The sequence below is a fragment of the Pteronotus mesoamericanus genome, unplaced genomic scaffold (assembly GCF_021234165.1).
Source record: "Pteronotus mesoamericanus isolate MK-2021 breed Mesoamerican mustached bat unplaced genomic scaffold, CSHL_Meso_final contig_228, whole genome shotgun sequence".
Classification (NCBI taxonomy): domain Eukaryota; kingdom Metazoa; phylum Chordata; class Mammalia; order Chiroptera; family Mormoopidae; genus Pteronotus; species Pteronotus mesoamericanus.
This window is the reverse complement of record NW_026555095.1, coordinates 925,142-941,020: the sequence shown is the minus strand read 5'-3', so window position 1 is coordinate 941,020 and position 15,879 is coordinate 925,142. Positions and strand designations below refer to the sequence as shown.

Here is a 15,879-nt window from a genome sequence, read left to right as displayed (position 1 = left end):
ACAGAGGTGTAGAGTCTCTAAAATCCGGGGGTAGTATTGTACCGGGGGTAGCAGTACAAGTGTACTGCTGGGATAGACCCATATCTGGGTCTTTTCATTCAAAGGCAAGTGGGTACCGGGAGTCAGGGTCCAGAGGGACAAAACAGAAAGCATCCTTCAGGTCTAATACATTAAACAACTAGTGTTGCCTGGTACTTGAGTTAGGATGGCATAAGGGTTAGCTACTATGGGGTGCAGGGGTTAAACAGCTTCACTTTTGGCACATAAATCCTGAACTAGGCAGTAATCCCCACTGGGCTTGTGGACAAGTACATTTGGGTATTGCAGGGTGATTGTACAGGTACCAGAAGTCCATGGTGCAGGAATTTCTGGATAGTAGGTTTTAGTCTTTCAAGAGCCTCCTTCTTGAGGGGGTATTGTCATCTGCTAGGACACTATATTCCTGGCCAGAACTGTGTTTTTACAGGGGTGGTATGTCTGGCTTGGCCGGGAATTCTCTCCTTCCAAACAGAAAGGCTACTCCCTCAAGGACTTGGCATGGAATGTAGACCCCCTCATGGGCCAGGGGTTCCAAAAACAGAGGCCGTATTTTATTAATAATTTGATCAGGGAAGAGAAAAATGGTTCCTAGTTTTTCTAGTAGACCCCTCCCTTGTAAGTGAGAGGGACAGTGAGGAATGACAAGGAAGGCATGGTGAAAAATCTTATTACCTAGCCTGCAAGGAACAGAGGGAGTATAGTGGTAAATGCTGGCTTTCCCTTCATCCCCATAATAATGGAGATTTCTCAAGAGAGAGGTCCTACAAAAGAGACGAAGATAGAGTAAGTGGCCCCCATGTCAATAAGAAACTGAACTTGCCTATTTACCACATCTAAGGCCACCCATGGCTTGTTGGGGGAGATGAAAAGGTTGTTCTGCAAGGGGGACAAACTCTTCCCTGGGCACCCTCAGTCCCCTACTAGGGGCAGGCCTTACATCAATGACCTGTCCCCCGTGTCAAGGAAGTGGGACAATTGATTTTCCAGTGGCTGTTTTTTCCATAGACTGGACATGGTCTGGAGTTGGGAGTGGTTTTCAGCAATCTCAGGCCCAGTGTCTCTGCTTCTTGCACTTAAAGTATCCTCTCTCCTCTCCCTGGGTTTTTGACACTGGTTTTCCCCTGGGTTGACCAGGATGGGTTGCAGGAGCCTGTCCAATTGCACTCTGAACCACTGCGACGACGAGCTTAGCCTGGGTCTTATTCTGTCTTTTCTCTTGTTGGAGCCTCTCCTCCTCTGTTTTTATTTCTCTGTTGTTAAAGACTCTAGTTCTTATATCTCTAAGTTAGATCTTGGGTGTCTGAGGTCCTAATTTCACCTCTGTAGGTTCCTTAGAATATCTGGAGCTGAGTGGATAGTGAAATAATGACTTAACAAAGCCTGCCCACCCGGGGTCTGAAGGTCTATGTTGCTGTATTTTCTGAGGGTTTTTATTAGGCATCCCTGACATATTGCCAGGTTTTCTTCCTTATCCTGAGAGATTTTAATTTTGTCATAGTTTACAGGTTTTTTGATACACTTCCTTATTTCATTTATGAGACATTGTATCATATTGTCCCTCACCCTGGTGTCTGTTCTGTCATTACTAATTCCACTGGGGATGCTGGTCTGGCCACCGTAGTGGCAGACCACCCCCAATTATTGGCATTCTCTGCATGCATGAAGCCTAGCACCCTCCCAGATTCTCGTTTCTCTTCAGGAGTACAGCAGGCAGTTAGTAGATATAGAGGTCTCTCCAAGTGAGATCATAAATGAGGGTGAGAGAGTGGAATCCTTCAGCAAATTTCCCCAGGTCTTCAAAGAATCTCCCTAGACTTTCCTTACATTGAGCTAGGTCCGTGACCGAGAAGGGGACCAAGAAGGGGACATGTGTCCCTTATAGTTCCAGTGTCCCGGCTGGCTACCTCCCAAAGTGGTAGGACTTGGCTGCACTTGGGTGGTATAAGGTACTACTTCGCATTATTCCTGCTGGGCTTGGGGCCAAGAGAGCCTTGGGACCTGGTCCGTATGAAATCCTCCATCCCAAGAGGAATGAATACAGCCATGTACCACCAGGCTGCAGCAACCACAGTCTCACCCCACAAGAGCACAAACACACACCCAGCCTAAAATTCAGGGCATGAGGGGCAGGGTCTTTCGATTCCTAATAAGAGGAAGGGGAAATTGGTATTCTCAAGGGCTAAGAACAGTTTTAAGACACATTAGTAAGGAGGGGAAAACCATTGAAAAGATTTGCAGCAAAGCAGATCCCAGGCAAAGTGATCTAAAAGCTTTCTAACGGGCTTGGCTGAGGAGGGAGCAGATGTTTGCTTGTGAACTGACTGCCTTCGTTGCATGTTCAATTTCTTGCCACCAGCCTGCCTAGAGCAGTTCTATCCCATGGCTTATCCCGCCATGCGAGTCTTCAAACCACGGCCACACTATAGACTTTTATCTAGCCCACCCGTGCCTGCTGGTAAATAGACTACTTTCTGGGGGGAACTATAGGAAGAAAACAAGGCAGACGTAAGATGCAGAATCCTCAAGCCTCAGGGGAAGAAAGAATGGACTTCCAAAGGCGATCCAAGGCGTGGCACCAAATAAAATCAGCAATTGGAGATAGCACAAAAAACCATGTGTTCTTGGTCTCCCACAGTCAAAGAATTGAAAGTGGAGTCCCAATATAGAGCAAAGCCAAAGCAAAGTTAACACAGATACAGTTCCAGAGGGGAAGTCTGGCTGTTGCCAACAAAGGCAGAGCCACTCCCAGTGGGCCCAGGGTTCTTCCTTTTATTGAGGATTTGTGGCTGTGGCTTCTAATTTTGCTCCCCTTCCCTTGTCTCTTTCTGTGCCTGTTTTACTCAGAATCCTCCTTGATTCACAATGGCGGAGGGTGGCAGAGCGGTGGGGATTGCAAAACTGCAATGGTGATTTATTATAATGAGGGATAGGTCATCCGAGGTCACCGGTTCCTTCTTCAGTGCGCAGGCGCAGGTTGTGGACTTCCCCCTTCATCTTCGGAACAGGAGGTACAGACTGCAAGGGCAATTGCAAAGTTCTTGCTGATTGGTTGGAGACCTACCCCTCCCTCCTATTCTGTTTGTCTGCCTCAAATGCTCTTCAGTGGAATGAACAAAGTATAGAGAAAAGCAGGAGGGACATGTTAGGAGATAGTGGGAAACTACTATAAATTTCATTCACATAAAGGGCTCAGAAACTGTATTAACCTGTTCAAAATTGGAATACAAATGAAGTGCAAATTAAATCCACAGCATAAAAGAATCTGTTTTTTATCATTTTTTGTGAATAAGAAATGTCTATGCTTTAGTAAAAAACTTTAACGTTCATATTTCTTCCTATCTCAAATGCATGTATAGATTTTCAACAATTTGCCTGCAAAATAAAAAAAACGGGATTGTCTATTATCTAACATAAGATAAAAGCCTGCTGAAAAGTAAAGCTCTAAAATTCATCCATTCACTCAATAAAGTAAGCATGGCCATGTGCACTGCAGAGTACTCACCCTGTCTAGCTCACAAGAAAGTGTAAGAGAACAAGACACAGCATTTTGGAGGTGCCACCACAGGAGTACACAAACGCATTGCTTAGGAAACTGTAAGAGAAAAAGATCCCCTACAGAGAAGTCAGACCAGAAAGTAAGGCAATCGGCCTCAAAGGAAACAGGCTTGAGCTGGGCTAGATGGTGAGTAGTACGGATATGAAGAGAAGAAAGGAAGTTATTTCAGACCAACCAGAAGAGGATGGAAATGTGAGCAACATGCCCAGAGTGTGAGCAGAGGGTGGTGGAAACATGATGGGCTGGGTGGGGAAGAATAGAAAGCCATAGAGGACACAGGAATTTATCCTTTAAGAGTTTTGGAGTTTGTTGCAGTTATTGTTGATGAAGGAAGAGAACAATATAATGGAAGCAGTATTTGACAGAAAAGAAACCGGCAGAGAGTAAAAGATAGATCAATGAGAAGAAAGATAAAAAGTAGCTAGAAAACTGTTGGAATAATATAAACTTAAAATGCTAAGAATATAATTTAATAATAAGGTGGCAATGGAAGAAAGAATAGTAAGAAGTTAACACTTAGAAGAAATATTTTAAAGATTCTGTAATTTTCAGATGTAAAAAAAATAAACTAGTTTTGCCTAGGAACAGGCTGTTGGGTCATGCACTTGTACAGTGTGTTGCTGCCACAACCTACACAGAGTCTCCAAACAGTGACAGTACCAGAAGCTTGAGTCATATTTAAACTTAGATAAGTATATGTGTGTTTACCTAATCAGCTACCATACATGAAGTAGAACAGCAAGTAAAGGTTTTGTGAAGTTAAATCTAAATATGGAAAAGCTGAGTTAATTCGCTGGCCACACATAGGGTAACTGCAATAAAAGAAGGGAAATGGTCCCACTACCCTTTTATTCAAGTGAAAAAGAAGGCTGGAATGCCAGCCTCCACTGAGAGAATCTGAGCCAAAAATACAAGAGGAAGTGCTAAAGACTGCAAATTATTTTCGTGTCATGGTCTCCATCGTCATCAGTTTACAGAGTATTTGTTAGACACTAAAGGAGTAAGCAGATTTGATTTATTTTAATGCAGGCAGATGGCTTGGTCATGGAAATTGTGAAGACATTTACTGAACGGCTTCATCAGATCAAGGACATTATGGAATTAAAGGGCTCTAAGAGACCTCACTGGTTTAGCTCCCTGTGGTTCATAACATTACACTTTCTTATTAATGAGAAAGACAACCCCACTCCCTAAATTCAAAGTAACCTGGGAGGGAGGAAGGATGAACACAATTAATTTGACCAAAGAAGTGCAAATGCTAGGACAGAAACTGCCGATACATATTGATCAAAGAGCAACTAAAACATGTCTTGCTCTAAGCACAATGAAACCACAAGTTAGGAAGAAATAAAAGTCACAATTTCAGAAACTATTTTCATAAAAATGAATCATGTTTAAGTTTCTATAACTATTTTGGAGAACAAAACTCAAGAACCTTCCCTAGTAGTGTGGTTTAGTTTCAGGAAAAATTTAATGATCCAAAAACAAACTGTATTAATCATGATAACGCAATAGGCAGTGAATCTATAAATCTCAGAATTATTTTGAAAGTTCTGCTAATGTGACCAACTCTGTCCGTTTTGGAGACCACCAGGCTTTCTACAAAACATTCTCTTTAGTGAAAATACAAAAAAGAACAGCTGGGAAACACTATCGATGATATACAACCTAGAGTCCGAATTAAGACAAGCCCTAACCACACTTCTCTAAAGCTTTCGCTTTAGTATCACTACCTCCCTGAGAAAAACTCAGTTTTTTAAAAGCTCACAGGTTTTTCACTTTTAATCAATAATGGCAATACTAAAACATCTATACTCAACATGTAACCCAGTACAGATAAAATTTAGACACCTATGCCTGGCTTATACAAAGAAAAGTCATTATGATAGAAAAGCAGAGAAAGGTGATAGAAATCAAGTTAAAAGAATACAGTGATTGTTGTAAAAAGATTTTTGCCATACTTATAGCGTGCTTACAACTGACACTTTTCAGACACATACAAGATCTTTCTTTTACCTAAAGGATTTAAGAAAATAATGTATGTAGATAGCCTGAGCTAACATGAAATCATTTTAAAATAAAATTTAAAAATAACATTCTTCATATTTGAAGCCAATTTTTATAGTATTTCTACAACAGATGAAGATGGTTTTAATTCATAGAAGAGATATCACCGTAAAGTCCTATTATACTGATAGAGGGAGAGGCAGAAGGAAAAGTCGAGTAACTACTTTAGGAAAAGTTTTATGAGTATGTTAAAACCAGCTGTGTATTATCTCATTTATTTTACTGACAATATTCTCAACACTTGGAAGCCAACTCAAAGAATCATGACATTACAGAGCTGGAAAAAAAAACAGATTACCAAATACGACTCCCTCATTTTGCAAATGAAAGCAGACCTGTAGAATTGAGGTATCTCCACTGGTACCTTCCGGATAGAACTCTTACTTCCTATCTCAGGTTAGGGCTGATCAATTCTTGCACCAACAAGTGCCAATAACCGAGCATTTTCTATATGCCACTATGCTAGACACTTTAAAGATGTGTCATTTCCTTTAACTTAGTACTTCTGAATGTACTGAGAATGCCATCTCCACTCTACATGATAATCAAACTCAAGCTCAGGAATTAAAACATTCCCAAAATCAGAGGGCAAAAAAAAGGACAATTCAGGAATTCAAACCCAATATGTCTGACTATACAAAGCTTTCACACAATGCTATTATCTCCTCCAACATGTATACATCCAATAATTCCAGTTTAGCCAAGCAAGGCTGCAGAAATACCTACACAGATTTACAGGTTATAAATGTATACACAAAGAGGTTCACTATAACATCATTAATGTCAAAAAAATCAGAAACAAATGTCCAACAATGAGGAAACAGCTAAATAAATTATGGTACAGACTTGCTGTGAAATACTAAACTTAAATCATTAAAGAGAATGAAGTAGATCCACTTAACAGATGTGGCAAAATGCCCATCTTAAACTATGTTTTAAAAATAATTTGTGAAACAATATTTATGGCATTATTTTTGAAAATACATATACATGCAGCCTTTGTTTGTACTTAGAAAAAGGTATGGAACAATGCTCAGCAAAACTAGCGAATCTGATGGATGGAGATGGGATATGAATTCAATTCTTAAACACTTTTGCATTGTTTTAATTTTTATGCCTAGTATATGCTACTTTTGTAATTTGAAAATTTATAATACAAAAATAAAGAATTTTAAATGAACATATTACTTATTTTAAAATAATACATGCATACTCCATTTAATGCCATTCCATATAGCATGGAATGACTGTGTGGCTACTTATTGCTAATATAATTTTTAAAAACAGACTCTAAGGTTCTATAACAGCACACCAGGGCTCAAGTGCTATAGTCCATGGATGGTCTCTAAGACCCTTTCAAAAATCCATGAAGTAAAAGCTATTTTTTTAAACAATGATAAAATGCTATTTGCCTTTTTGCCTGCTGACATTTGCACTGACGGTGCAGAAGCAGTGGTGGGTGAAAATGTTGGCACCTTCACACAAGTCAAGGCACTGGCACAACTGTACTCTAAGTCATTGTAGGCCTCGCTGTCATGCACTCAGAGTTAAAAAAGAAAATCCAGTTTGACTAAAGAATGTCTTTGATGAAGCAATAACAGTAACTTCATTAAAGCTTGACCTTTTATAATATTCCATGTGGCAAAATGGGTAGAATGACACATGAAGCACTTGCGCTGCGTACCAGAGTGGGGGCTGTCCCAAGGAAAAGCCCTGGTGCAACTGCTGGAGCTCAAAGCTAAACGAATGCATAGCTTTTTTCCATGTATCAGCATTTTTACTTGAAAGAACAATTCATAGACTATGGGTATTTAGACTTAGGTATTTGGCAGGGATTTTATCAAAAATGAACAAAATAAGACTATTACTGCAGGGGAAATAACTGACAGTTGTTTGTTGTCAACTGGAGGAAATATTAAAATTTTAGAAAACTTGTACCTGCCACTGTGAGTTTAACAGCTTCCCAGTACGTACTTTATAATAGGTCAACATTTGTAAGACCTGTATCAATGGACCAGTATATTCTAAATTATCAATGTGTATGTCACCAAAAAATGATGCATGAATAAAATACCCATTCAAACAAAGTACAAAATAAACTAATAGACTTTAATATAACAGAGTAAGAAATGTTTATTGATAGTGGTTTCTGATTCCACATTGCAACCAATTTTTAATAAACTACTACCCAATAAGTTTTGGTGGAATATCAAAGAATAATATAGAAAATTATTTGAAAATGCTATCAAAATATTCTTTTTCCAACTGCATATCTGTGTGAGACAATGTGTATTCTTTATATAGTTAAACCAAGAAACACATCATAATAAATTAAATGCAGAAGCAGATAGGAGAAACCAGTTTCTTTCTAATGAGCCAGACATTAAAAGAGATTTCCAAAAATGTAAAACAGTGCCATTCCTCCTTCTAATATCTTTTTGTTTGGGGGCGGGGGGATCTTAATTGTCACAAAAATACATTATTTATGTCACAATATAATGGATTTATTATGTTGTTTTCAAATTAATAACTATGTAAAATTTTTCTCACTTTTAATTTCTATTATGGTAAATATCCATAGACCAAATCCACACAAAACAAAAGTTTTCTATCATCGTCAATAATCTTTAAGGCCCCAATAACCATTAAGGCCAAAAGTTGGAGAATTTTTGCAGTATTCTGTTAGCACATTTTTCACATGTTCTGCCTATTGTCTTAAGTCTTGGCCAACAAGTGCTAACACAGCAATTTTTATTTGTATATGGGCAATATGCGTATGTGAACTGTACTACAAGCTTTCTTAACCAATGAAAGCCAAAATGCTAGCTAGCCCAATTTGAATACATTCTGCAACAAGTGATGTTTATTATACTCCAACCTCTCCTTTGGCCATTTATTCTGTGTTCTGCCAAGGGATCTCGACCCATGGGGGCTGCTAGAAGTTGTGAAACTGGTGGTGATAGACCTGGTCCAAAGAAACAAACATTAAGTACTGTGATCCATGTTTGGTGTTACTTAAGGCATCTTGAGCATAAGTCAATGATATGGCTATGATTATATTAAGACCTTTGACATTTTGAGAGGTATGAACATCACTGCAGACTGAGAAAAACGGTAAATAAGAAAATGAATCCTACCTGGAAGAAGCTATGGCTGGAAATATGCAGACTTCAGGAAAAGGAAAGGGAATGGGAGGGGAGGACAACTGGCAACCTCTACTAGTGGGTTAAAATGCCCCTGCATGGGGCTGGTTTAGTTAATGCTCCTATTTCTATAAAAGCATCTCTAGTATTTTATATCCATGATAAGGGAGGGGAAGCTGTGCTTAGACTACATGAGGTGTTATTTTAATTATCTCTGTTCTTAAGCTAATTCTAACATACCAGCCCTCAGGACCAAAAATGCCAGACATGGAAATGGGAAAACTGAAGGTTCTAAGTGAAGTCCCAAAAGTCCAAGGTCATTTTTTATTAAATGGAGCAAAACATTATAGAGGGGATAAATGGTTGATAGGAGGAGACTAGACCTGAGTTTGGTGAACACACAATATATACAGACGATGTATTATAAAACTGGACACCTGAAACCTATGCAATTTTATTAACAAATGTCATCTCAATATATTCAATTTAAAAAATTTTTAAATGGAGCAAAACCTTTGGGAACTTCTTAGGAAAAAAATATTTCAAAAATGGACAACTTCAAACTTCTATGATTAAAATTAGCTCAAAGTCAATTTTGCAAGACCTGTATTGTACAACTCCCAAAGCCACAGAATTTGAAAAGACTATGAAAATATATCTCTATCGTCTCTGTTCTATAAAATATATACTACAATTTAAAGAAGTTGAAGCTGACGTAGTAACACCAAATCCGTAAAGAAAATTTTAACAAAAATTCTTACTTTCCTTGAAAAAGAAAAAAATTACTTTTATGTACTCTAAGCACATGGGATTACCACTTACATTATTAAACACTTGTTTATTCATTTATAAGTATCTACTAAGTACTTACTATATGCCAAGAATGGTACTGCACTTTAAGGAAAATATACATGCATATGTATATATACACACACAGGGAACTGTATCTATCATAAAGTTAATTTTATTGAACAAGAAGAAAATAGGACTACGTGCACATTCTCACATACCCCCACCAATGCGCACATTCTAAGATGATTTCTGGGTTTGTTTGGTTTTTTTATATCAATCCCCAACATAAAGTTAAATCATTGGAAGGAGCTAAGAATGCTAGATTTACTTACCTTAAAAGAACTTGATGCTATTAGTAGTATAATATAACATCCTCCAAAAAGGTAGGAGAGGATGAGAAGGAAAGAGGACAGAAAAGAATCAACATTACTGAGAATGCAGGAGTGAGAACAAAGAGATTGTACAGGAGCAACTGCTATGAACAGGGAGTCCCTGGGAAAAGGCGGGTAAAGGGGTTCTTTAAATTAGGACATTATTACCGTTTCCACTGTGTAATCTTCAACAGGCTTCAACAAAATCTAAATTTATTTTCAATTTTTAGAAATGTTAGATTAATGAGTCTTTTAAGGCTGGCCTGGAGGCAGCCTCATCACATTAGAGTTACATTCACAATGACAAATTGTGTTATTACATAGCTGTGACCCTTGATGGAAAAAATGGCATTGAATTTCCAAAGCTATTTTACTTTAAACATCTATCTCAACCCTAAATCCTGACCCACTCTATTTCATAGCCACTGATGTTAACCTAATTCTCTGAAGATTCTCCCAAAGAACTACATGTGGTACAGGCATCTCAACTTCTTTAGCCTCATGCTTTCCTAAATAAAAGTGTGCCTCTAACCCTGTCATTTTGTTACTTCTCTCAGGATCAAAATGCTAAATGAAGAGAAACCAGGAAGTATACTTCCTCTAAGGATTTTTATTGAATAGGATTTTTGTTCACATTGGCAAATTTGTATTGTTAATCCTATAAACAGAAATTTTAGGGACATTTATTAAACTGTGATATTCCTATAGTACATGAGTGAGGCAGAGCCATGCCATATTGAATATATTTTGTAGTATCTGATAACAGTAAAGATAAACTGATATCAAATTAATGGCTGAGTCTATCATTTGTGAAATTAGGAAATAGATTTTCTCTGTGACTGTCTTCACATTTCTACAATTTTAAAACCATCACAAATGCTAACTATAGTCTCTTTCTTAGGTGGTAGGAAACCAGGTACAGAGGGAATCAACTACCGGTACCCAAACTTTAATAGAAAGGAAGAAATCCTTCCACAGTTTAGTAAGATCAGCTTAACTCATAAGTAAACTAATTAACTTTCTACTTCTAAGACCAAATCCAGCTCAAATCAGATGGTATTTTGAATACTACCCAAGAACTAACAACCTCTCTAAAACCACGTATTCTCCAAGTACAATCAAAGGAGGATTTCAGAGACCTCAAAGGAGGATCTTGAGGGTCTGAGAGCTGCCCTCAAAATGCAAGGGCGAGAAGTGTGAGTGCCAAGTAGCCCTCATCAACCGAAGAAGGGGATCTGAAGTGACTGGACTACCAGAAATCCAGCAATCTTACCTCAGTCTCCTAAAATATAGAAATTGGCATCATTAATATATATACAAATAAGTTAAGAATCCCTATTCTATATAAACTATAGATCAGAATTTAAGGGGGAACACCACAGTTTCCAACTTTCTCCCAAACGCAGCTAGGCTTTCCAGTCCCTTGTTTTGCATAATTCACTGCAACTAAAGAATCTTATGGGCCATCACGTCACCTTGTTTGACACTAAATCACATGGCTTAAGTATGAAGATTCAAATGAGACTTTTCATTATAAATGCTTCCACTATCAAGGTGTGAAAACACATTTGAAAATGTGCCACATACTGTTACTGGGGGGTAAAAAACCTTACCCATTGCATCATTACCTTGGGTCCCACAACAGCTCTAAGCATAACATTTTAGAAGCACTTGGTGATTTAATATTTAAAGTGCTTCCTGAATAGTTCATGTTGAATATACAGTGTATTAAGCTTAACTTATCTAAAATTTTCATCCAGAGGCTGTCACCTTTCATGTGGGTCAAACTACAGAATTTTTACTAAAACGTGAGTTCTTCCAAAACAGTTACATAACTAAAATTAGAGCTAAGAAAATGAAGAGACAGAAACATCAGTTGGTTGCCTCCCATACACACCCCCCAACTGGGGATCCAATTGGCAACCTAGGCTTGTGCCCTGACCGGGGATTGAACACATAACATTTTGGTGTCTGGGATCATGCTCCAACCAATTGAGACACAGAGCCACAGGGCTACAATAAATTTTTCAAAACGCTGACATTTAGGCTCATAATTTATTTTCACTTGATTTTATATGGTCTTTTCTTTCTTTTATACTTTTCTCATATTCTGGAAAGTTATTCACTATTTCAAGGAATCACAAGCAGTACAAGAAAGAGTTTAGAGCACGAGTCCCCAGCCTCCGGGCTGCAGACTAGTACCGGTCGGGCCTTTTAGGAACCGGGCCATCCAGCAGGAGGTGAGTTTGAATCATCCTGAAACCATCCCCCAACCCTTGGTCTGTGGAAAAAATTGCCTTCCACGAAACAGGTCCCTAGTGCCAAAAACTTTGGGGTCCACTGCTTTAGAGAACCTTGGTTCTCAAACTTAATTCGTTCTGGAAAACTGTTCAATAAGCAATTTGTTCAAAAACCAAAAACCAAAGCAATTTGTTGCCTGAGAGATGCATGACTGATCATACAGGTATCAGCATGAAAGGGTTGTCCCATAGAAAATGAGACCCAAAGTTTTGTTAGACAACCAAGACATTTTTTTTCTATGAAAACTTGGTCGAGAATTGAGTTGAGAACCAAGACGGCAGAAAACTGAGGTTTGACTATCTAACCCATTGGTAGAACTATATGATAGTAATCAACTTTTCTATTCAAATTCCCTTTGAAGTTTACTCCAGAGAGATTTAAACAAAAATAAAAACAGAAATGCCTTGACATTCATTTTCTTTCAAAAACTTAAGACACTATCTATTTCTACATTTGGTGCATTATGCCATTGCGGTGGTCACTGCTACAAATGGCTATCTACCTAGTGTCCATTTCTCTTTTCCTTCTCATGATGGAAATAACTTTGTTCAGATATCCACTCCTCCCCATCACTCCACACTGGAAGTCTTAGGGATGGGTCCTAATTCTCTGAAACCAGCTTTACCATTGACTGGTTCAAGAACTTAATGCAACCAGGACATGGTATTTTCAGGGAGACTATTATGCTACACACTCAGGAGATGTTTACCTTCTTTCCTTCCCCCATCTTAAGGAAACTGAATGTCAGTGGCCATTCCATGACCTGCTGAATAGATACCAAACTGAGCATACAAGGCCCTCTACTCTCCTTTTACTACATTTCTAGCCTTCTCTCCTTTGCACAACCTCCTATTCTAGCAACTGGAAGGGCTTGGCCTTTCCAGAACATGGCCCTGCACTTGCCATTTCATATCCTTCATCCAGGTTGCTCCTTTGGCTTAGGAAAGCCCAATCGCTGCCGACTCCGTCAATTCAAATCCCACTCATTTAAAGTCCAGACCAAAAGTAAACTTTTCCACGAAGTCTTCCTTAATATCATCATTAATAAATGGCACTCTTCATATCTTCCTCTATCATAAATCATTTGTGCATGTTTGCAGCCTGTTTCAAAACCGCCAACTCCTTAAGGGCTGTGGACAAACTCACACATCTTTATTTCCCACCACCATTCCTCCCCACCAGAGGAGCTTAGTAAAAATTCACAGAACATCTGAACATATTTTTTCATTTTTGAGGGTGAAAAGGGCCATTACAGAATAGGTTATCATGAAGGCTAAAATGTCCTTGGAAGTCTTTAAAACATTCTAAGATGACTTAGGAATAATTCTACTGAAGGAGAAGAAACAAAGCAGATGACCTTGTAAGCCTGATTCTGAGAATTACATCAACTCTTTAAAAGTACTGCCTAATAATTCAACAAACTATACACAAACGCTGTTTACAAAAAAGAGAGGGTCATTGATTGTTATATACAAAGGTTAACAGATCTTTTTTACCAAAAATCTCAGCTGTTCTTATAGTGATATTTAAAATAGTTTCAGTTATGTCCAAGGGGTTGTATTAAAAAGACCATTTACTCAATATTATTTCACACTTGAAAAAAGTAGGACAGAGAAAAACGTTAGCTCTCTCAAACTGGAAACCAGACAAAACTCACTTGGAAGCACATGCTAATGTCACTTAATCGTTATCTACACATCATTACAAAAAATATATCTATTGAGCTCCACAAAAGTTACCTCTAATTTTTATTATTTCTTTCACTGGCTTCTATGGAAATGATAGACAAAGTTTGTGTTCCTTTCTCTTTTATTAAATGAATTCGTACAACTTAAGTCAGCTAACAAATATTAGGTTACTTCAAGATCTACAGGTACATTATCAATTCAGATAAGACCATAAAACTATGGGAAACATACTGACATCTCCAGAAAAAAATAAATAGAGTTAACCACAATCTTCCATCAATCATTGAATCTGCTTTTAAAATAAAACCCTTCAAAATAAATCTCAGTAAATCTCAACAATCAATTAAATGGAACAGAAGACTTGATTCCACAGGACAGTGCATTCAGAAAAGGGCACTGTATAAAATAAAAAACAGAGTTTTGTTTCTCATACGATGGCTATTGATAGAAACTATAGAAAATAAAATATAAGAAAGACTAAATGGAGAGTATAAAATTAAATTTAAACATATTTAAAGACGGTTAACAAGAAAAATAAAGATATGTTTATTCCTTTTCTTCTAATGTTGTTATATATTTTTTTTATTTTTTTATATTCTAGGTATTTTTGCAAGCCAATTTAGATCCTTTGGGGAAGAGGCTAGAGCATAAATAAAATAAAATAAATTCTTGTTTTCAAATGTATTATATATAGCACAATGTATAATTATTTTTAAAATCGAGACCACAATTTCAGTTACACCTGCATGTTTGTTAAAGGTTGTGGTAAAAGCACTATTTGAAGTTTTCTAATTTTAAAGGCATCCCTAGTTTTCTGGGAGGCGCCCAGTAACAGAAACTGATTCTGAATACTGTTTCTCACTGGACCCAGTAAGTACGGGAGTTCATTAACTGAAAAAGAATACAGCGGGGTCAGAGTCAGGTCCAGGATCGCGGTAACCAAGAAGCAGGTGCAGTTATCTCTCTGATTAGGGAACACCTGGGCTGTGCGGGAGGCGGGAAAGAGGGGCGCCGGCAGGAGGGCACCCGCGGCAGGTGGGCGCGTGAGCCTAGGCCAAGAACAACGACTATGCATGGCCCTGAGAAAGTTGGGCTTCAAAGACCTGGCACAGGCGATCCCCAAACAGCTTCTGCCGGTCCCGCCAGCCCAGCCTGGCACCGCCGGGAGCGGAGGGCTTGGGCTACTCACAGTGCAGAGAGAGGAGCAGCAAGGGCGCCAGAGGAAACCCCAGAGAAGTCATGCCGGGGCCGCAGGGAGAGCGCCCGGCGCCCGCCTGGCTCCTCTTCGCCGCAGCGGAGGCGCGGGCCGGACTCTCGGCGCTCTCGCGGAAGCTGGGTCCTCCCCTACTCGACGTCCAGCCGCAGTCACTCCGGTGGAGCTGAAACCGTCGGTCGGGAAGACGAGGCAAGTGCAGCTCCCGCACCGCCTCGATCAGTGGAGAAGGCTGAGTTGCGACCCGGCGCGTCGCGTACTCGCCGTGCCCGCCGGCCTCGCTCCACAGCCTCACGGCCACCTCGCTCTGCCCCAAGACCCGCCGGCCTCCCGCGCAGCCCAGGGAGCCACACCCCCTCCCAACTCTCGCCCAGCTACACCCGCAGCAGCCCAGCTCCGCTCAGCTCCGCACCGCCCACTGGCTCCGCTCGGTCTCCCGGGCAACCGCGACTCCCGCGCGACGCCTGGCGGCCCACCCGCAGAGCTAGAGCGGTGCGCAGCTGGCGCGGCTCCTGCCACCTGTGTGCGAGCCAGACCACTCTTCCGCACTCCCCTGCAAGCGCGCAGTGGACCCAGAGGCCCTTGTGTTCCTCGCCTGTCCTGAATTGCTCCTGAGACTGGTAGTGTGAGTCCTGATCCCCAGAGAGCTCGGAGAGGGACTTTTCCACCCCCTTCCTCCGAATCTGCGAGATTCTTTTCTATTGCAGTT

General features: G+C 39.7%; 1 protein-coding gene across 2 annotated transcripts in view; it reads right to left on the bottom strand.

Annotated features, from left to right (window-relative positions):
* IGSF11 (immunoglobulin superfamily member 11) overlaps nucleotides 1-15,194 on the bottom strand; it is a 161,653-nt gene extending 146,459 nt beyond the window's left edge. For both annotated transcript variants that reach the window (XM_054572324.1, XM_054572325.1), the window contains exon 1: nucleotides 15,147-15,194. The gene's annotated coding sequence lies outside the window, so the exon portion shown is untranslated. The remainder of the gene's footprint in view (nucleotides 1-15,146) is intronic.
* Nucleotides 15,195-15,879: the final 685 nt, after the last annotated feature.